Source organism: Eptesicus fuscus, chromosome 16 (assembly GCF_027574615.1).
Source record: "Eptesicus fuscus isolate TK198812 chromosome 16, DD_ASM_mEF_20220401, whole genome shotgun sequence".
In the NCBI taxonomy this organism is placed as follows: domain Eukaryota; kingdom Metazoa; phylum Chordata; class Mammalia; order Chiroptera; family Vespertilionidae; genus Eptesicus; species Eptesicus fuscus.
The window spans coordinates 53,019,922-53,041,830 of NC_072488.1; the positions used below are offsets into that span (position 1 = coordinate 53,019,922).

Consider the following 21,909-nt stretch of genomic DNA (forward strand, 5'->3'; position numbering starts at 1 on the left):
CACACACACACACAAAAATTAAGCCTTAATGGTTCTAATAGCATTTCAACCCACCCAAGGGCCCTTTATCTGCCCTTTCCTGCACCCCAGCCAGCCTGGATCACCCAGCCTTGAGGAAAGAAGGCAGGGATGGTTCTGCACAGGCTGCCAGTGACCATGCATCTGGTCAGACATCTGAAGAGAACTGCAGTTATCTTAGGATGGAAATGGAGGGTCGCATCTGTGAGGATCAGGTATACCAGATGACTAAACTTTTTCTGACACAGTGATGGGATCAGAGCTGCAGGACACCATCACCATCTCACTTCCCCTCTGCAGCCCATGGGACCATGAATTACCCACAAGAAGCAGCTTCATGGCCTCGGACAACGCACAGACCCTATGCAAAGCACTTGAGCTCACATAGCTGATCTCAGACTTATGCATCCAAGAAATCTTAGATCCTAGGAAGTAGCCTGTTTTGACATTTTACTTCTACTCTTACAAAGAAAGCCAGTCCTGGGTCTTTTGTAACCTTCTCAAAGGTGTGTGAGGACCCAGTAGATGGAAGCTAGGCCTGGTATACCCTGGAACATTTGCTGAGTGGCCTCAAACCCAACACAGACAAGAAGTTTGAACCTGCATCAATCTGGTGAACACCACTCACTCTACCTGGGAACTCACTGAGAAGTCACCTCATGTTACTTGAATACCTCCAGAAGCTTTTTTCAGTGACTGAGCTTAACAAGCACATGGCAGATGGAGGCAAGCAGAAGCAGATCTCAGGGGTGACTTGGGACTTTTGCTGACCTTCCCCCAGTCCCAGTGCAGGTAAAAGTCAGCCTTGGTACACTGCTTGGACCTTCCTGAACTCACTCTGACACAGCAGAGGCCTCCACAAACTGCGAATCGCTTTGAAGCTCCAAATAGAATGTCCAGGGCCAGTCACAGGAAGCATCTGAAATTGGCCGGCACCAGAGTCCCTTCCAGGACCAACACACAGTGGCCAACTTTAGATGACATCAGAGCATGATCCGATTAGCTTAATATGCAGCATGTCCAAAGAGAGAGCTTAGCAAGCACCAGAACACGATGAGACAAATTCTGCTCCATGTGGTCAGCACCTGAACAGCAGCTCTTACAATGAGAGATCAGGGTTGATCCTCACAATCAGCCAGCCTGAAGGTCAACCATGAAAAAACTAATAGCAATGTAGACTCAACGACAACAGGACGGCCCACATAACACACACAAGGGAGATTCCTATAACACTCAGCTCTGGAAAAAAGAAGTCTGTGCCACTAGGTCCCACAGGACACCTACTTCATAAGGCCACACAACCAAGATTGGGCGTCTAATAGTCTAATACATAGAAACAAATACACAGAGACAGCCAAATGGGTAGACAAAGAAATAAGCCCCAAATTAAAGTACAGAAGACACCTTCAAAAACAAAAAAACTAAATGAAGTAGAGGCAAGCAACAACACATACAGCATTAAAAAATATGGTTATAAGGATTCTAAAGGAACTTAAGGGAAGAATGGATGAAATCAGTGAGAACTTCAATAAAGAGATGTAAAAGAACATATAAGGTATTTTTAAAAGTTAAAAATAAAGGATACAATGTCTGAAATGAAGAATACACTAGAAGAAATAGGCAATTGGATAAAGCAGAAGATCAGTGATTTTAAGACAGGGGAGCAGAAGACAATCAGAGCAGCAAAAAGAAAATAATTACAAATGAGGACTGTTTAAGGTATCTTTGGGACAACATGAATCCTAAGAACATGCAATGCATCAACAAAGTAAAAGAAAAAAGAAAAAGCAAGAGATGGAGAACCTACGAAAATAAATAATGACAGAAAATTCCCTAACCTGGTGAAGGAAAAAGACAAGTCCAAGAAGCACAGAGAATCCCAAACAAGATGAACTCAAAAAGGCTCACACCAAAACACATCATAATTAAAATGGAAAAGATTAAAAACAAAGAGAAAATCTTAAAAGCAGCATGAGAAAGGTACTTAGTTACCTATAAGGGAGCTCCCATAAGACTGTCAGCTAATTTTTCAACAGAAATATTTGAGGCTAGAAGGAATTGGCACAAAATATTCAAAGTTATGTAAAGCAAGGAACTACAGCCAAGACTACTCTACCAAGCAAGGCTATCATTTGAAATTGACAGAGAAATAAAGAGTGTCCCAGACAATCAGAAGCTAAAGAAATACATTATCACCAAACCAGTATTACAAGAACTGTTAAAGGATCAAGAAGAAGGAGAAAAAATAGGAATATAGTTAAAAGAATAGAATGGCAAAATATACATACTGATCAATAATCGTTTTAAATGTAAATGGCTCCAATGTTCCAATTAAAAAACATAGTAGCTGAATGGATAGGAAAACAAGACCTGCCTCAGAATGGAATATACAGACTAAAAGTAAAGGAGAGGAAAAATATATTTCTTGCAAATGAGAATGGAAAAAAAAAAAAAAGCTGGGGTAGCAATACCTATATGTGACAAAACAGACTTAAAAAAAGACTATCTTAAGAGACAAAGAAGGACCCTACATAATGATAAAGGGAGCAATCCAGCAAGAGGATATAACCCCTTGTAAACATTCATGTACCCAACATAGGAGCACCTAAATATATAAAGCACATTTTGATGGACATAAAGGGAGAGATTGACAGCAATACAGGCATAATAGGGGATCCTAATACCCCATTGACATCAATGGATATATATGCCAGACAGAAAAACTAAAAGGAAATAGTGACCTTAAATGACATACTAGATCAGGTAGATTTAATTGGTATCTGCAGAGCATTTCACTGCAAAGCAGCAGAATATACATTCTTTTCAAATGCACATGGAATATTTTCTAGGATAGACCACATGTTAGAACACAAAACAAGTCTGAATAAATGTAAGAAGATTGAAATCATATCAAGAATGTTCTCTAACCATAATGACGTAAAACTAGAAATCAATCAGAAGAAAAAAACTGGTATACAGGTGATATATTATAGAATTGTACATACCTAAAACATGTCTCCCCAATCCAACAAAGAAGAAAAGAGAAACAATGAGAAGCAAAACAAACAATTCTGGAGATGGATACTGGTGATAGTTCCACAACATCAATGTATTTAATACAAATGAACTGTATACTTAAATGTGGTTAAAATTGTAAATCTTATGCTGTATACATTTTGCCATAATAAAGGTTATTATTTATAAGATAAAAAAGAAGAAAATGTAAAACACACAAAGACATAGAGACTAAATAACATGTATCTGATGAATGGGTTAACAATGAGATCAAAAAAGAAATCAAAAGATAACTTGAAACAAATGAAAATGGGAGCATAACAACCCAAAATCTATTGGACACAGCAAAAGTAGTTCTAAGAAGGAAATTTCAAAACATTACAGGCCTACCTCAAAAACAAGAAAAATCTCAAATAAATAATCTAACTTTACACTTAGAGGAACTAGAAAAGAGAAAAACAAACAGGTCAAAATGAGAACAAAGGAAATAATGAAGATCAGAGCAAAAATAAATAAAATAGAGTCTAAAAAAATACAAAAGATCAATGAAGCTAGAGTTGTTCAGTGGTTAGAGGGTCCACACACCAAAGAGTTACGGGTTCCATTCCTGGTCAATGGCACGTACTTGGCTTGCAGGTTCAATCCCTGACCCTACTTGGGCATGTGAAGGAGGGAAACAATTGAAGAGTCTCTCTCACAGGAGGGAAGAAACCAATCTATCTATCTATCTATCTATCTATCTATCTCTTCTCTTCCTCCTCCTTTCTTTCCCTCCCTTCCATTCTAAAAAAAATCATTGGAAAAAGATATCCTTTGGTGATGATTATCACCCCCCCAAAAAAAAAAAAAAAAAACAATCAAGAAACAAAAATACATGATTGACAAACCTTTATCCAGACTCATCAAGAAAAAAAAAAAGTGAAGACCCCTGTTAATAAAATCAGAAATCAAAGAGGAGAAACAACAACTGACTCAACAGAAATACAATGATTGTAAGAAAACATTACAAGCAACTATATGCCAACACATTGGACAATCTGAACAAAATGGATGAATTCCTAGAAATATACAATCTTTCATAACTCAATCAGGAAGAAGAAGATCTGAATAGACCTATTACAACTCATGAAACCGAAGCAGTAATACAAAAATTCCCAACAAACAAAAGTGCTGGACCAGATGGCATTACAGGTGAATTTTACCAAACTTTCAGAGAACTAATACCTGTTCTCAAATTATTCCAAAAAATTCAAGACAAGGAAGACTCCCAAACTCATGTATAAGGTCAGTATTATTGTCATTCCAAAACCAGATAAAAACACTATAAGAGTTTATGCCAATATCCCTGATGAACATAGATGCTAAAATCCTCAAAAATGTTAGCAAACTGAATCCAGCAATACATTAAAAAGGCCATACACTATGATCAAGTGGGCTTTATTCCAGAGATGCAAGATTGGTACAATATCCACAGAACAATAAACATGATGCACTATATAAAAAAATGGACAAAAACCACCTGTACTTATCAACAGATGCAGAAAAAGCATTTGATAAAATCCAGCATCCATCTATGACAAAAGCTCTCAGCAAAGTCGAAATAGAGCGAACATACCTCAACATAATAAAAGCCATATATAACAAACCCACAACCAACATAATTCTCAACCAGAAAAACTAAAAGCATTTCTCTTCTGATCAGAAACAATATAGGGATGTCTGTTTTCACCACTCTTATTCAACATACTACTAGAAGTCCTAGCCACAGCAATTAGGCAAGAAGAAGAAAAAAACAACCAAATTGGAAAGGATGAAGAAAAACTCATTATTTGCAGATGACATTATACTGTATATAAAGAACCCTAAAGATTCCACCAAAAAAAAAAAAAAAACTAATAGAATTGATAGATTCAGTAAAGTAGTAGGATGCAAAGTAAATATTGAGAAAGCAGTTGCATTTCTATACACCAATAATAAACTATCAGAAAGGGAAACTAAGAGGACAATCCCAGTTAAAATTGCATTAAAAAAAAAAAAAAACAAAAAAACACCTAAGGCCCTGTGTGGCTCAATTGACTGGAGCATGATCCTGTATGCCAAATGGTCACAGGATCAATTCCTGGTCAGGGCGCATACCTAGGTTGTGGGTTCCATTCCTTGTCAGGGTGTGTTTGGAAGACAACTGATCTCTCTCTCTCTCTCTCTCTCTCTCTCTCTCTCTCTCTCTCTCTCCTCTCTCAAATAAAAGCATATCCTCAAGTGAGGATTTAAAAAAAGAAGAAGAGAGACATTGTGTCTCCTATAAAAATAAAATAAAGCAAAGCACCTAGGAATAACTGTAAGCCAGGACCCAAAAGACCTGTACTCAGAAAATTATAAGACACTGAATAAATAAAGTGATGAAGATACAAATAAGCTGATGCACATACTGTGTTCATGGATAGAATTAACATCATTAAAATGTTCAGCCTACCTAAAGGAATCTACAGTCTCAATGCAATTCCTATCAAGATTCCAATGGCATACTTCACAGAACTATAACAAATATTCCAAAAATTTATATGGAACCACAAAAGACCCTGAATAGCCACAGCAATCTGGGAAAAGAAGAACAAAGTTGGAGGAATCACACTACCTGATATCAAATTAACTACAGGCCATAATAATCAAAACAGCCTGGTACTGGCATAAAAATAGACATATAGATCAATGGAACAGAATAGAAGGCCCAAAATAAACCCATGCTTTTTGGTTAATATTTGACAAAGAACACAAGCACATACAATGGAGTAAAGACAGTCTATTTAATAAGTGATGGGGAAATTCAACAGCTATATGCCTAAAAAAATGAAATTAGACCACCTTCTAACACCACACAAAAGAATAAACTAAAAATGGATTAAAGACTTAAGTGTAAGATTTGAAACCATAAAAATCTTTGAAGAAAACATAAGCAGTAAGATCTTGAACATTTCTTATAGCAATATTTTTTATTCTGATATATATCTTCAGGCAAAGGAAACAACAAAAAATAATAAACAAATGGGACTATATCAAACTAAAAAATTTTTACATAGCAAAGAAAACCATCAACAAAATGAAAAGACAACCCACTGAATGAGAAAATATGTTTGCTAATGATATATCTGATAAGGGGTTAATATCCAAAATTTATAAAGAACTGACAAAACAAACAATCCAATTTAAAAATGAGCAAAGGACGTGAATAGATACTTCTCTAAGAGGGACATACAAATTGCCCATAGACATATAAAAAGATGCTCCACATCACTAATTATTACAGAAATGGAAATTAAAACTACAATAAGGTATCACCTTATACCTGTCAGAATGGCTATCATCAATAAATCAACAAGTGTTGGTGGGAAGTGGAGAAAAGGGAACACTTGTGCACTGTCGGTGGGAATGCAGATTGGTGTAGCCACTGTGGAAAGCAGTATGGAGTTACTTCAAAAAATTAAAAATGAAACCGCCTTATGACCCTTCAATTCCACTTCTGAGAATATATCTGAAGAAACCTGAAACACTGATTCATAGGATATGTGCCCATCAGTAGATGAGTGGATAAAAAAGCTGTGGCACATTAACACAATGGAATACTACTGAGCTGTAAAAAGGAAGGAAATCTTACCCTTTGCAACAACAGCATGGATGGACCTGGTGAGTATTATGCTAAGTGAAGTGAAATAAGCCAGTTAGAGAAACACAAGTACCTTATGATTTCACTTATATGTGGAATCTAATGCAAAATAATAACAAAAAAAAATAAAAACAGGCTCATAGATACAGAGAACAGACTGACAGCTGTCAGAGGAGAAGGGGGTTGGGAACTGGGTGAAAAAGGTAAAGGGATTATGCTAAGAAAAAAAACCTCATAGACACAGACAGCAGTATGGTGATTACCACAGGGAAAGGTGTTGGTAGAAGAGGGTATAGAAAAGATAATGGTGATGGAAGGAGACCTGACTGGAGGCAGTGAACACACAATACATACACAGATGATGTATTATAGAATTGTGGACCTGGAAGCTATATAATTTTATCAACCAATCTCACCCCCAATAAATTCAATTTTTAAAGAAGGAAGGACATTGTGACACATGCTGCAACCTGAAGACATGATGCTCAGTGAAACAAGCCAGTCACAGAAAGACAAATACTGTGTGATCCCGCTCACATGAGGTCTCTGGAGCTGTCAGTCATAGAGACGGAGGTAAGATGGAGGGTCCCAGGGGTGGGGGAGGAGGTAGGGAGCTGTTTAGTGGGGACAGAGTTTCAGTTGGAGAAGATGGGAGCAGTGATGGAGATGATGGTGTTGACAACCACACAACACTGTGAGCTCAACCCCACTGAATTATGCATCAAAAATAGTTACAATGGTAAATTTCCTTGTGTATATTTTACTGTGATAAAAATATTCAAAAAACAAACAGCAACAACAAAAAATAGGGCAGGTCTTACAAACAGAACGGAGGTGGGACGTGCTCAGGCTACCTGATCTCCTGCTCCCACGAGGCCTCTCGGTACACAGCGATGAGAAAGGCCTGGGGTCCGAGGTCCCTTGAGCAACCTTGGACAGGCCTCGTTCCCTCCTGCTTACCTTACAGGCCTCTTAAGAGAACGAAAGGATGCCATGTTGGGGGAGTCGCCACTGTGTGCGCAGGCGCAGAGAGGTGTCCACGCAGGCCAAGTGCTGCTTTCTCACACCTTTGAGGACAGCCGAGCAGCCCTGCCTGATGCACAGCCACCTGTAGCTGATGGATGGAACCCGCATGGCGACCCCACCCACCAGCAGTGCCACTGAGACACTGGGCAGGGGACAGCTGAGAAGTGCCAGACAGGACTTAAATGGTGACCCGTTTTTAATGTTCACATTAATAAATGTTTTAATCTGAAAGCATTGATTCCATGTAGTAATTGTGCTATTATTACTTTCCAAAGTGATAACTCCTAGGACTGTGCTGGTGATGCTGCTACTTGGGGACACACATTAGAATCAATGGAATCATTGTTCAAGGCTGTCAGTGTGTTTTTGTTAAACATACGTTAACTTTGTTTTATATATGATTTTTAATTGATTTTAGAGTGATGAAGGGAGAGGGGGAGAGAGAGAGAAACATTGATGTGCTGCCTCCTGGTGAACCACTGATTCCACTTGTGGAAATATATCCAAACAAATCTGAAACACTACTTTGAAAGAATATATGCACCCCTATGTTCATTGGAGCATTATTTAAAATAGCCAAGATTTGGAAGCAACCCAAGTGCCCATCATTAGGTGAGTGGCTAAAAAAGCATTGGTGCCAATGGAATATTACTCAGCTCCCAAAAGGAAGGAAATCTTACAAGGTGACAGTGTGGATGGACCTAGAGAGTATTATGCTAAGTGAAATAAGCCAGTCAGAGAAAAATAAGCACCATATGATTTTGGTACTTATATTTGGAATCTAACAAAACTAACAAAAAAGAAACTGACTCATAGATACAGAGAATAGACTGGCAGTAGTCAGAAGAGAGGAGGTTTTGTGGTCTGTGTGAAAAAGTTTAAGGGATTAAGCAAAAACCTCACAGACACAACAGTAAGGTGATTACGAGAGGGAAAGAGAGATTAGGGGAGGTAGAAGAGGGTATACGGGGGATAATTGGTGATGGAAATAGACTTGACTTGGGGTGAACACACAATGCAATATACAGATGGTATATTATACAATTATATAGTTGAAACCTATATGCTTTTATTAACCAGTATCACCCAATAAATTCAACATAAGTTAAAAAACCAATGGCCATTCTAACAGGTGTGAGGTGCTATCTCATTGTGATGCTGATTTGCATTTGTGGTAATGATTTGCATTATACTCTTATTTGTGTTCTAGTCTAATGATTATATTTAGCTGACAAATATTCCTACTTCCCCATAGTTTATCTTTGTAATCTAGATAAAGCTACTCTTTCTATATTCCATGTTTAATTTTTGTCAATGAGTACTTTCCATGTTTTAAAGAGGTGTTCATTGTAGGCAGAGGAAATGTGTCCAATCCAATCACAATTAAAATATTAAAGTCCAGCAAAATGTATAAATCATCAGTGTTTCTAATATTTCAAAGTTCAGTCAGATTTATTCTTATATCTTCACAGTAGTACTGTCAACAATAAGATATCAACTGTTGTGCTGAAACACAATTCAATTCTGATCCTAGCCACTTGAAAATGGTGCTAGAATTCCTAGGTTGAAGGACATGGTCCTGTAAGACTACCATCTCCAGAAGCCAGCCACATGTGGGTCCCCTGCTCCCTGCCCTTCTGATCAAGTGACTATAAAACCAGGGTTTCCATGATACCCCTCAGGTATGATGATTTACCAGAATGATTCACAGAACTCTATTCCCACAACACGACTGTTCCACTATACACCCGTTTTAAAAACTTTTATTCATATTTTACCCAAAATATTTCTCTTCTTTTAATGATTCTTTCCTTAACCTTAGGCAAAATTTCATAATTCAATGCTACTCTTGAACCTACTTTGCAGGTCTTCTATTAGGCATTTTATTGTAATTTTAGGTTAGTTGCATGTGTCCCTTAATAGATTATTGCCTTCTTAAAAGCAAGGCTTATAATATTTTTGCTCTTTATCCTCTGCAGTGTGTCTTTCATGCACAGAATACATGTACTCCCACATATGTATGTGCATGTATATATGTATGCATGGATGTATCTATCATCTGAATATGTTTGTATGTATGTATGTGCCTGTATAATGTAGGTGAATTTTTTTCATGAGCAAAGGAGCATCCCCAGAAGGAGTCACTCACACATTTCCACAATGCCAGGTTTATTAGGGCAGACCTCCCCAATTAGCCAAGAGTCACATGCAGGTTGCACACAGAGAACAGGAACTTATATGATAGAAGTGAGCAGAGAGAGCATCCAGTGCAAAGTTGTGGTCACTGGAGGCCATCTGTAGCCTGAGTGAAGTGTAGGTGTCAAGCCAGGCAGCTCCAGTGGTGACATGACTCCTGTGGGGTGGAAGTCTGGCAAGGCTCTGAATCTGACAGATACAGGCAAGCTCAAGCCTCAAGCACATTGGGTGGTCAGAGCTCTGAGTGCTTTAAATACACACACACACACACACACACACACACACACACACACACACACACTAGGGGCCCGGTGCACTGGAGGGCGGAGGGGTGTCCCTCAGCCCAGCCTGACCCTCTCACATATTGGGAGCCCTCAGGGGATGTCCTACTGAGGCGACTGGGCTGATCAGGGGAAAGCACCAGCCCCATCACCCCGCTGCTGCAGCCACTGCCAGTCACCGCAGCCACCAAGGTGTTTTCATCAACATGGACTTCAGTCCCTTCACCATGAAAAAATGACAACTTTCTTTAGGCATTTTCAAGATGTGTCTTTCATAGGATATGACATTTCTTTTTTTTCTTTTTCTTTTTTTTATCCTCACCTGAGGATATATTTCCATTGATTTTTAGAGAATGTGGAAGAGAAAGGGAAAGACAGAGAGAAACATCTAAGTGAGAGGAACACTTTGATTGGTTGCCTCCTGCATGAGCCCTGATCTGGGTCCCAGCCAGGGAGGAGCCTGCCCTTGATCAGAATGGAACTGGACCCTGCGGTCGGCAAGCCTAGGCATTATCCACTGAGCCAAACTGGCTAGGGCAGGATATGACATTTCTTAGCCCTTCAGCAGTGGACCTTCATTTTTTTCTCCAGAAGTGTGGTGGAAAAACCCTAGATCACCTTTTTGGATTCTTATACCCAAGTTACTAAGAATATTACCAATGGCATACAGGGAGTTTAGCCAATGAGTGGTCAGAAAAGGTATTTCCTCTGTAGTTCACACCGATCTCCTCCGATCTCTGGCTCCATCCCTGTCAAAGCCTAAAGCCTCCAGGCCTAGGCAGGGCCTCCCCAGCTCCCTCCAATCGCCAGCTCCACCCCTGCCAAGGCCTAAAGCCTCGGGACCTGGGCAGTGGCCCCCCAGCTCTCTCCAATCCCCCGGTTCTGCCCCTTCCCAGGCCCCAAGCCTCTGGCCAGGGCTTGGGGCCTGGGCAGGGAACCCCCAGCTTCCTCCGATCACCCGATCACCTGGCTCTGCCCCTGCCCAAGCCCAAGCATCTGGCCGAGGCTTGGGGTTTGGGCAAAGGACCCACAGCTTCCTCTGATTGCCAGGCTCTGGCCCTGTCCAGGAGCCCCCTGGCTTAGGCCCTTCCCAGGTTGCTCACGACCTACCTTGGAGTGATCTGGGTGCTGAGAAAGTTCCTGGGACCCAGGCTGCTGGGCACCTACATATGCAAATTAATCTCCATCTTTGTTGGGTTAATTTGCATACTCACTCTGGCTATGGGCATAGCAGAGGTACGGTCAATTTACATATTTATGTGTTTGTCTATTATTAGATATGATTATATATATATATATATATATATATATATATATATATATATATATGAGAGAGAGAGAGTTGTTCTATTTATTAATGCCTTCATTGGTTAATTCTGGTATATGGCCTGACCAGGGATCAAATCCACAACCTTGGCATATCAGATGACATGCTAACCATGCTAACCAACTGAGCTAACTGGCCAGGGCTGGTAAGTCTGAGTTCTTAAAGCCCACACAGGGTGGAGGTCCCACTCATATGGGTGTCTAGATGGAGTCCTTATTTAAGTGTCCAGACTTGTGGTTTTGCATATCCAGGCACCTCCTAAAAGCGTTCCCATTACACCTCATTACCTCAGTCTTGACATAGTACTTGACATAACCATCATGGCTTAAATGTATGCAAAAAGTTGAAAAGAGAAAGTGAGCACAGAAAAGACTTTTTCTTTGTGTAATGAAGCTAGCTAAAAATTGAATTGCTATTACAAGGGTTTTAAAAATTAAGCTTTAATATCAATGGTGTACCTATCAATTGTTTTTTGAACCATTGCTCTTCTTCTGATGATAAATTGCAAAAAGTGTTTCTTATCAAGTAATCTACAAGTATAGCACATATTCTGTTTTATCAAAATAATATGTTGTCTTAATTAGGTCTTTGATTACTTAAGAAAACTGAATCTTTTCAATAGCAAGAACTAAACCTCTGTATATGAAATATTTTAATATTACTTTGGTAAAATGGACCATTAATTGTTATTACATAATAATGTGTGATCTTACTTAATCAAGTGTACTAAAACCTTTTGATATTTTTTACAAACTTCTCAAGAATCAAATTCTAAAGAAATTCTGACCACAAACTAACTTTGAGGTTTTTAAGAAGGTCCCTAGAATTGTTCTTTTTCCTTATAAAAGGGGAGATATTAAACTAATTATACTCATTTGGTATGCTAAATTACATGAGATGCATTATTACTAGTAAACAAGTGATGATATAAAACTTCTTAGGTTTTTTTCATGGGGTAATATAAGTTGTTCTAAAGAAATTGTATGAAATTCCTAAAACACTGATATCGTCTGGTATAATGTTATCCCTTGTCATTCTAGTTATTAGCTTAAAATATTCAGTGTCGCAGAAATAACCAAATTGCCTTGTCAATTTCATTGTAGTGACTTCTCAATTAGATCTCTAATAATGGGCAACAGGAAAATTACCTTCTTACCGCTATTCCATTACCTTCTTAAATTGCTATTATCAAAATTGAGGTTCATACTAAAAATACTGAACCTGAGTATTAGTCAGGGAAGTGCCCTGGTAATTGACTTTAATGCAAAGGCAGCAGCAATAGAATTTATAAAGATCATGGTACGTGAAGTCCATTCTGCTACAACAACAACAAAAATAGTCCTTCATTGCCATTTTTTTTTTTATCCTGATATCCCTGTAACATGGCAACAGTCTTCTGAATTTGAGAAACTTAGATGGGTAAACAATGCCTATATACATTAAATGAACATTCAGGGCTATGAAAAACTCAGGAAGACCAGTTGTTTTTTTTTCAGGCTTCCTTGCAAATCCTATTTTTTGTTTTTGCCTTTCTTTACCCACCAGAGTGCATTGAAGATAAACTATTTTGTTCTCGGAAGCCTCAGACTTCCTCCCTCTGAACCCTTTGAGCTCCTCCAACTGGACTTCATTCAACTGTCACTTAGTATGAGTTATCAATATATTCTTATTGTTGTGTGTGTTTTCCAAATAGGTTAAAGCCTTCTCTTGCCTCAAGGCTGATGCCCTCCCAGTTAGAAAATGTGTTGACTTTACATGAGTTAGGCACTGTAGACCAGTGTTTATTGGTATAAAACCATCTGCTAATCCCTCATCATCATGTGCTAGTATGACCAGCTACTGTAAGTCTTTATGCTCAAGCCCATCACTAACAAGTCAAAGAAGATTTTCCAGACTTCAATTCAAATGACCCTTCTGATCAGAGCCCAGAGCCTGGTGACTGGGTATTCTGGAAGCATCATCAGAAGAGGACAGCCTTGAGTCCTGTTGAAAGTGACCTTATCAAGTGCTCCTGACCATTGATGCTGCTGCAAATCTAGAAGTCACTGAGCTTTAGGTACACATCTCACAGCTAAAGAAGGCTTCACCTGATACCTGATTCTGTACAAACAATAAAGACCTTCAAAACAAATTGACTAGGAAGAGAAGTAACTGACGTGGATGACTACTACTGCCCAAGACACTGGATCAAGACTTCCTACTTTAGCTAAACATAAAACCCTTGCTTATCTTATTTCTTCCCTTACTCTAGCATTAGCCTGGAAAATAATGCCATTATTCATATCATCTAGGCCAGTGGTCAGCAAACTCATTAGTCAACAGAGCCAAATATCAACAGTACAACGATTGAAATTTCTTTTGAGAGCTGAAAACCGACTTCTGCGCATGGGCCACAAAGTTTCAATCGCTCTGTATGTGCGCGCCCACACGTGGTATTTTGTGGAAGAGCCACACTCAAGGGGCCAAAGAGCCGCATGTGGCTCGCGAGCCGCGGTTTGCCAACCACTGATCTAGGCCATTGCTCAAAGGCTAACCTTTGGAATTTTTATTTCAAACTAAGAGAAAACCTAACTGATCATTGTTTGAGTGGGCAATTGTGTCCTAACAGAATTTCTTTGTGGTTGTTTTTATTCTTCTTTTACTTATGACTGTCTAGATTTCTGGCACACAGCTAGGCAATGTCTCTTAATTATCTAGCTGAAACCTTACAATGTTCTTAAAATCTGTGCTCCAGTGTGGCAGACACTACTTCCCTCATACTTCTTGGAACTAAGCAAGTCACATAGCTAAACCCATGTCAGTGGGAGACCAAAAAAGTATACTCTCACAGGGAAGGAGCAGAAAATATTTTTAACATAAAGTCCTTCCATTACACAGTGTTTTAAAAAAAAATACCCAGCCAAGATCTTATATACAGGTAGCAATTTAGTTTACCAAATCATCCTGTCTTAGACATTTAACAAGTACATAAAGAATGCAATTATTACAATTTTCTTATTTTATTCCATGTTGTAGACACATTCAATCTTGAAATTCACTCCCCTATACATTTTCTATTAAACAAAATTCTGGACAATTTGTTCCTGCTTCTGGAACATGGGAAACCTATTGCTTCTTCCACTAGTTAAGATATAGCAAGTTTAGAGGCTCATGCATTTTCCTTTTTTTAAAATATATATTTTTATTTATTTCAGAGAGGAAGAGAGAGATAGAAACATCAATGATGAGAGAGAATCATTGATCGGCTGCCTCCTGTACACCTCCTACTGGGGATCAAGCCCGCAACCTGGGCATGTGCCCTTGACCAGAATCGAACCCTTGACCAGAATCAACCCCAAGATGCTTCAGTCTTCAGGCCAATGCTGTATCCTCTGAGCCAAACCAGCTAGAGCTGCATTTTGTTTTGAAGTAGTGGCACAGACCCCATTCTGAGTCATTTATCTGCTGAACTCCATTGATGTTGATTCAAGATACAAGAAAACTAAATAAAATAAGAAAACTAAAAGCATTTTTATCTTTGTGAAAGTAATTTTAATTATGAGTCTTAAAGTGAACAGTTTACAATTTATGCCTGTTTACTGTGCAACACAATAAGGATTATGTGTTGCATAAAAAGTCAGATAAACCATGCCAGATAAATGTATTTAAGTTTTATTTTATCACAACAGTAAACTCTGTTCATATATTTACTCACTGCTCATGAATAATGAATCATCTTCTCACAACCTAGAATAATAACAATGATGATGATACATAGCACATGGTTAATAGTTATTCATCTTACCTTGAACAAACCACAAACCCACTGATGATCATAAACCTGCATCATTTTTGCTCCATTGCATAACAGTTACAGTATTTTTCCTGCAAACACAGACCATATCTTGCATAGTCAATTGTTTAATTCATTTATTTTAATCCCTACATTTTTAAGATTTTTTTTATTGATTTCAAAAAGGAAGGAAGGGAAGAGACAGAACCATCAATGGTGAGAGAGAATCATTGATCAGCTGCCTCCTGCTTGTCCCCCACCGGGGATCGAGCCCACAACCCAGGCATATGCCCTTGACCGGAATGGAACCCAGGGCCCTTCAGTCCACAAGCCGACACTCTATTCACTGAGCCAAACTGGCTAGGGCCAATTGTTTAATTTATAAAGTCAATAGAAAACATATAGAAGCAAAATAAATACATTCAAAACTCAAACTGGTGATCTTTATACAGAACCTTGTGTGGTATGATCAACAGGACATCTGTCTGTTGCATATTAGATATTATCTAGGACCACTGTGCTGCTCAGGTCCAGAAATGGCACTCACCTTTCACTTTTTATGGAAATCTGGGTGATACATACAATACAATGCAAATGGTGTCCCCTGTAGGTATGATATTGGTAGTATTGAGACCAACCCTCTCATCTAATAGATGTGGAACTTAGATCCACGGAGAGAAAGTCCTCTGACAGATTTGTAAGCCTGGATTTCATTATACATTATCCAAACCTATAGAATGTATAACACCCCAAATGAATCCTAATGTAAATTATCGATCTTGGGTGATGATAATGTGTCTATGTAGGTGCATCCATTGTAACAAATGTACCCCTCTGGTGGTGATGTTGATAACGGGGAGACCAAGCATGTGTGGCGGCAGAGAGTATAGTAGAAACCTCAAAATTTTGCTGTGACCCTAAAACTGCTCTAAATAAAATAAAGTCTTTTAAAAAGATAAAGTAATGGATTAACTGTGATGTGTGGGGAATAACAAAGTTTCAAAAACCATCTCTCACTTTCCAGTTTGTTCCTCCACAGATGATGGTATCAGTTGCTGAGAGAGAAGACACCAGAAGACCAGTTTTAGGCAGAAGATGATCAGGTTTGAACATCTTGACCTGGATGTGCCTTTGAGACATGTATGTAGAAATATAAAATGGATAAATGGGTGTATTGATCTAGAATCCAGGGGGAAAATTGGACTAGAGGTAGAAATATAGGAGTCTCTAGTTAGCGTGCCATCAGAAAGTGAAGACATGAGCTGAAAAGATAAGCTTGCACCTGTCCCCACAGTGTTTTCCTGTGACTCTCGAGCTGTTTCACCTGCATGTCTCCTTTAAGCATTGCCATCTGAATGACTTCTATTTCCCAGAAGTATCCTGTACCACACATTGCCTCCTGTTCTGTCATTTTCAAGAAAATCTTGCCAGGTGGGTATCCTTGCAAGAATGCTTTTTTTACATCGCTTTACTCACCAAACCTCACCAATAGAAAAATAGGCCTTCTTTCCCCTTTATCACTTGGTGATTTTATTTTCTTTATCTCACTTTTACTTACTCATGGTGAGTTAGCAGAAGCTGTAGTGGAAGGCCTTTCATTGATTTAACAGAGAAAGAAATATTTCTTCTCTCTTTAATGGCTCAATACAATCCTCTTTAAGGATTTGCATTAAAAATCAGTGAGTCTTTTGGCCCTTTGAGGCACCAATCATCCCAGAGCAAGAGAGGGTCCATACAGAAAGGATTGGCCTGATTAATTTGGGTCACTGTGCATACCCCCTATGACCACTTTTCTAATTGTTTTTTGTCTTGTTTTGTTTTGTTTTGTTTGTTTTAAACTATGTTGCCTGTGGCTTTGGGTCAAGCAAGCAATATGAGATCATCCCTCTGGATTCAAACACCTAGTAAATTCAGCCAGAGAAAATCTTTGGAGGGAAGCAATTAGTTCAACTAACTGCTTGGCTGCTCTGGTAAAACTGGCCAGTTGCCTGACCTTCTTCAGAAGCTGGGAAGACATTTCCTCCCCACCCCACCCCACCCCCAAGACCCTGGCACAGCCTGTTTCTCCAGATCAAAGGGGAGCAACAGACTCCTGGTTCTCTAAGAACCACATTTTGCTGCAATAACAGATACAAGGAAAACTATATATAATACACTAGAGGCCTGGTGCACAAAATCCATGCACAGGCAGGGTCCCTAGGCCTGGCCAGCAATCAGGGCCGATCTGTGGGGTGACTGGCAGGGCTATTGGGTGGGGGGGGCCACTGGCACCTGCCTTGGCTGGCCTGTGGCCTGTGGGCTAGGGGAAGCTCCTGCATTGAGCGTCTGTCCCCTGGTGGTCAGTGCACATCATAGTGACTGGTCATTCCACCGTTTGGTCGATTTGCATATTAGGCTTTTATTATATTATATAGGATATGTTGGTGGATTTTGTGGAAAGAATATTTTGTGTTAAGGTTTAGTGAAAATCCATTTGTTGAACTTTGAGGATAACTTTTGCTTTTTAATAGAGCACATATTGAAGTTGGTCTCCTAACTGTAAATAGAAAAATTCAGGAAGTACATTTCAGCTGTCAATGAACCATTACCTTGTTCTGAAAGTTTGCTGTCTTATTGCTAGTGGTTTCCAAACTGCAGATTCCTCAAGTTCTGAGCAGACTTCCAGGTAGTCATAGGAGAGAAATTGATGCAACTGAGGCTACATTTAGATTTGCATAGCTCTTTACTTTTTATAAAACACTTTCATCATCTCAGTTGATTATTAAAATAATCTTGTGCTGAAGGGAAGTGTATCTATCCCCTTTTTCTTTTTAAATGAAGAAATACAGATTCAGAGATGTTAAGCATTTCCACCCTTAAAGCTAATCCAGGATGGATCCAGGCCTGTCCTACAAGTCCTGTTTCCTTGTCTCTAAAGACAACACTCCTTTCGCTGTGGTACACTGTTCCCACGCAAAGGCAAAGTTGTGAAATCAGAAGTCACATAAAAACGCTTTCTATTCCTGTGTCACTTGCTGCAGTGCATGTGTGTGCCTGTGTGAATGTATTCAAAGACTCTGTGAAATATTTAAAATAATATATTCTAAATAATTTAAAGCATATACATATTGAAATATAGAAATTAATTAAATCTACCTAATATCTTTTTTTTTCAGACATCCTAAAAACTGGTAAATGCTTACATGATCAGATTAGCAGATACCAGATGCATTTAAAAAATGCAGATTAAACAAAATTCAAATAAAGTCTCCAAGGTCATTTAGCTGGCATATGGTGGAGCTTGAATTTATCCAGGCTTGACATTGCCTTCAGTGATGCACACTTTGTCAGGTGTTCTGTGCAAATACAGGAGAGAAGCCCAGATTTTCAGAGTAGGATTGAGGATATTTAAAAACAGGGTGAATATGAGTGTGTGTGAGTGTGTGTGTGTGTGTGTGTGTGTGTGTGTGTGTGTGTGTATGAGAGTGTGAGTGTGTGTATGTATGAGAATGTGCGTGTGTGTATGAGTGTGTGTGTGTATGAGAGTGTGTGTGTGTGTGCACACTTCAGAGCAGAGTCTGTTCTGTAACAGTCACTTTGGGTGAGACTCTTGTCAGGAACTCCTTTTGGCCCTTTGGTAAGTAAACTCCTGTATGAAACCCAAGGCCGCACCTGCCTTACACTAACTCCCCTCGTAGAGCAAACTGGGCTTTAGCAAAGGCTCAGGGCCTGTGTTCAGAAGGACATCAGGAAGACAGCAAAGGTTCCTGAAAGGAGATGGGTCAAAACCAGCGAAAGAGGGAGACGTGGTAGCTTAGAAGGAAAACATTTGAAAAATAATAGGAAAAAGTAGGTCAGGACCTGACAGAGGCAGAACCTGCCAGTAGTCTTTGTTTTCTTTTGTGTCCCTCTACAAATCCTGATGGCCTCAGGCCGCACTTCCAGGTAAGCCAGCCCCCTCAAGGAAAGTGCAACCCCATTTCTCACTGAGGTCAGAGCATACCACGTTCATATCCATGGAGCCTGTGCATGTCCAACAGCTGTATTTTTAGACTTTAATGTCCTACCTTGCTCAATTCTCTGTAATTTGCAATTCCATGAATGTAACTCTAGCCTAAAGGCCAGCATACTGCCACCAGCACCTGCTTTTGTACTGCAACCAAGAGAAGAATGACTTACATTTTTAAATATAATAAACAAAACAAGGATTCCTGAAATACAAATTTCAATGTCCATACTTGGCATGTTATTGGAACACAATCAAGCCCATTCATTTATAATTTTCTACACCTGCTTTTTTGCCATAATGGCAGAGTCAAGTAGGTGAGACAGAGACACGTAAGACAGAACAACCTAAAATATTTACCGTTCTGCTCATTACAAAGTGTTCTGGCTTCTGCTCTACATTTTCTGTTTTCTATGAATCTTGCACTTCATAAGTCCCCTACCTGGCCGACCTTGTTGGGACCTCTAATTCCTGCCTCCTCTCTCAGACTTCTTTGAGATCCCTCTGTCTTGGGACCTCATCTTGTGCCCACTACCACTGATAACCCAACCTGCATCACAGCACAATACCATTACAGATAGACCGGTAAGTCTTATTCAATTAGCATTTGATTCGCTGAGTGGGGAAAAATTACTTGCTGCATCCCGGCTCCTCTTGGCTTAATTCACACATTAGCTGTTAATGAAGACACGCTTCATTAACTACCACAGGTACTACCACGTCATATGGGGCTTGTATTTGCCCAGGCACGGTTGTCACAGTTGTCTCCACAACCCTCGGGGAGATGCAGCATTCCTTCAAAGGGTAGTCCAGCAGCAAAGCAGCCAGTTGTGAGAGCTGAAATAGAAGGAAAAGACCTTCCCAATCTGTCTTCTTGATGCTAAGAAAAGATTGATTTTTTAATGGAGAACCAAATGATAAAATAATATTTATTATTTTTTAAGACTTACTATGATCTAGCTCAGGCGTCCTCAAACTATGGCCCGCAGGCCACATGCGGGTGTTTTTGCCGTTTTTTTACTTCAAAATAAGATATGTGCAGTGTGCATAGGAATTTGTTCATAGTTTTTTTTTAAACTATAGTCCGGCCCTCCAACGGTCTGAGGGACAGTGAACTGGCCCCCTGTTTAAAAAGTTTGAGGACCCCTGATCTAGCTATATGTTTACAACTTTATTGTCATTATCACACTTGATTGTTGAAATTTCTCCATGAAGTAGGCATTGTGTGTATTTTACAGGTGTAACACCAACGAAGGGTAGGGCCACACAGATACCACATGGCAAAACTTTGACTAGGACTCATGTCTCCATGACCTCACAACCTGTGGCAGTGACAAGTACTGACCTCCATGACCTCACAACCACTGCATGGCTTCCTCAACCCCATTCAAGGATCTAGCTAAGATAGGTGGAAATGCGTTCTAGAAATCCTAAGAAACATCATAGGACTAAGTGTGCATGGGTTACAGGAGATGGCGAGGATCAAAGAGGAGTAATGGATAGAGCGGGAGCTTCTGCTCTAGATTCTGCAAAAGGAAAATTTGACTGATAATATTCACTGCACAGTGCAATTCAGTACAAAATTAGCCCATCTGGCATCTTATTAAAAGGCAGATATCCCTCGAGTGTCTGAAAGAACCATGCCCATCAGCCGCTCTGCTAAGGTGGTGAGCTTCCCTGAATGCACTCACATTCTGTAGGAGCGTCCAAGGGGAAGGCATGCCAGGATCTCAGTGATCATTCAATCCAGCCCATTCATTTAAATTAAGGGGAGATGGAGGCCCAAAACGAGACAGTGACTGGCCTGGTGGCATACGACTTCGTGGCAGGTGCCAGATTAAGTGGCAATGTCCATTACATTGTGAACCATGACACAATGGCAGGAGCAGGCACTTTCGATGCAGACAGACCAGGATGAGCAACCCCTGGGGGGGCTGGCCTGGCAGCTGTAGTCAGCAGATCTTCTCCTGTTGACACCCTCTGCATCTCTAGGAGTGCAGAGAGCTTGCCCCTTCTAATTGACACCTTAACTCAAGTTAATTCACCATATTTCACTGAAGATAATTACCACTGGCACAGTGCTTTATATTCTACAAGGCACCTACAAAAATGGCTATCGTTCACATCTAACAGAGAAAGAAATCTGAATGAAAAGAGATGAAGGGATTGGATCGAGGTCACCCAATAGGGCAGTGCCATTTCTCCCACCTAGAAATGACTCCCAGTAAAGAAAAAAAGTATCATATGGGTTCTCATGGTTCGCCCAGAGGTACATATGTTTTTCTTCCTTGGGGCTTTCACATACCATAACTAACATTTTTCTGCCACAATGGCAGAGCTGAAGAGATGTGACAGAGGCACATGATATTCAGCAACCTGAAATATTTATCATCCAGCCCATTACAGACAAAGCCTTTCATGGGCCTAACACCTATTCATGAGTCAATATCATTTCCAATTCCTCCCAATTTCCCAAGTCAAGGTGAAGTGAATTCCGTTGTACTTCCATTAGAAAAGTTTAAGTGAGTTCTTAAGAACAAAAACATCATACTGAATTTATTCATTCAACAAACCTGAGTGCACTCCTAAAATGTTTGAGAAATTTTCATAAATCCTTGCAAGAACCCT

At 39.6% G+C, this 21,909-nt stretch overlaps 1 long non-coding RNA gene across 1 annotated transcript; it reads left to right on the forward strand.

Moving 5' to 3' along the window:
- The first annotated feature begins 5,913 nt into the window (after positions 1-5,913).
- On the forward strand, positions 5,914-7,920 carry LOC129151870 (uncharacterized). The gene is made up of 3 exons (XR_008558576.1): positions 5,914-6,714; positions 7,135-7,267; positions 7,662-7,920. It is a non-coding gene; the product is annotated as an uncharacterized LOC129151870 (long non-coding RNA).
- The last annotated feature ends 13,989 nt before the right edge of the window (positions 7,921-21,909 follow it).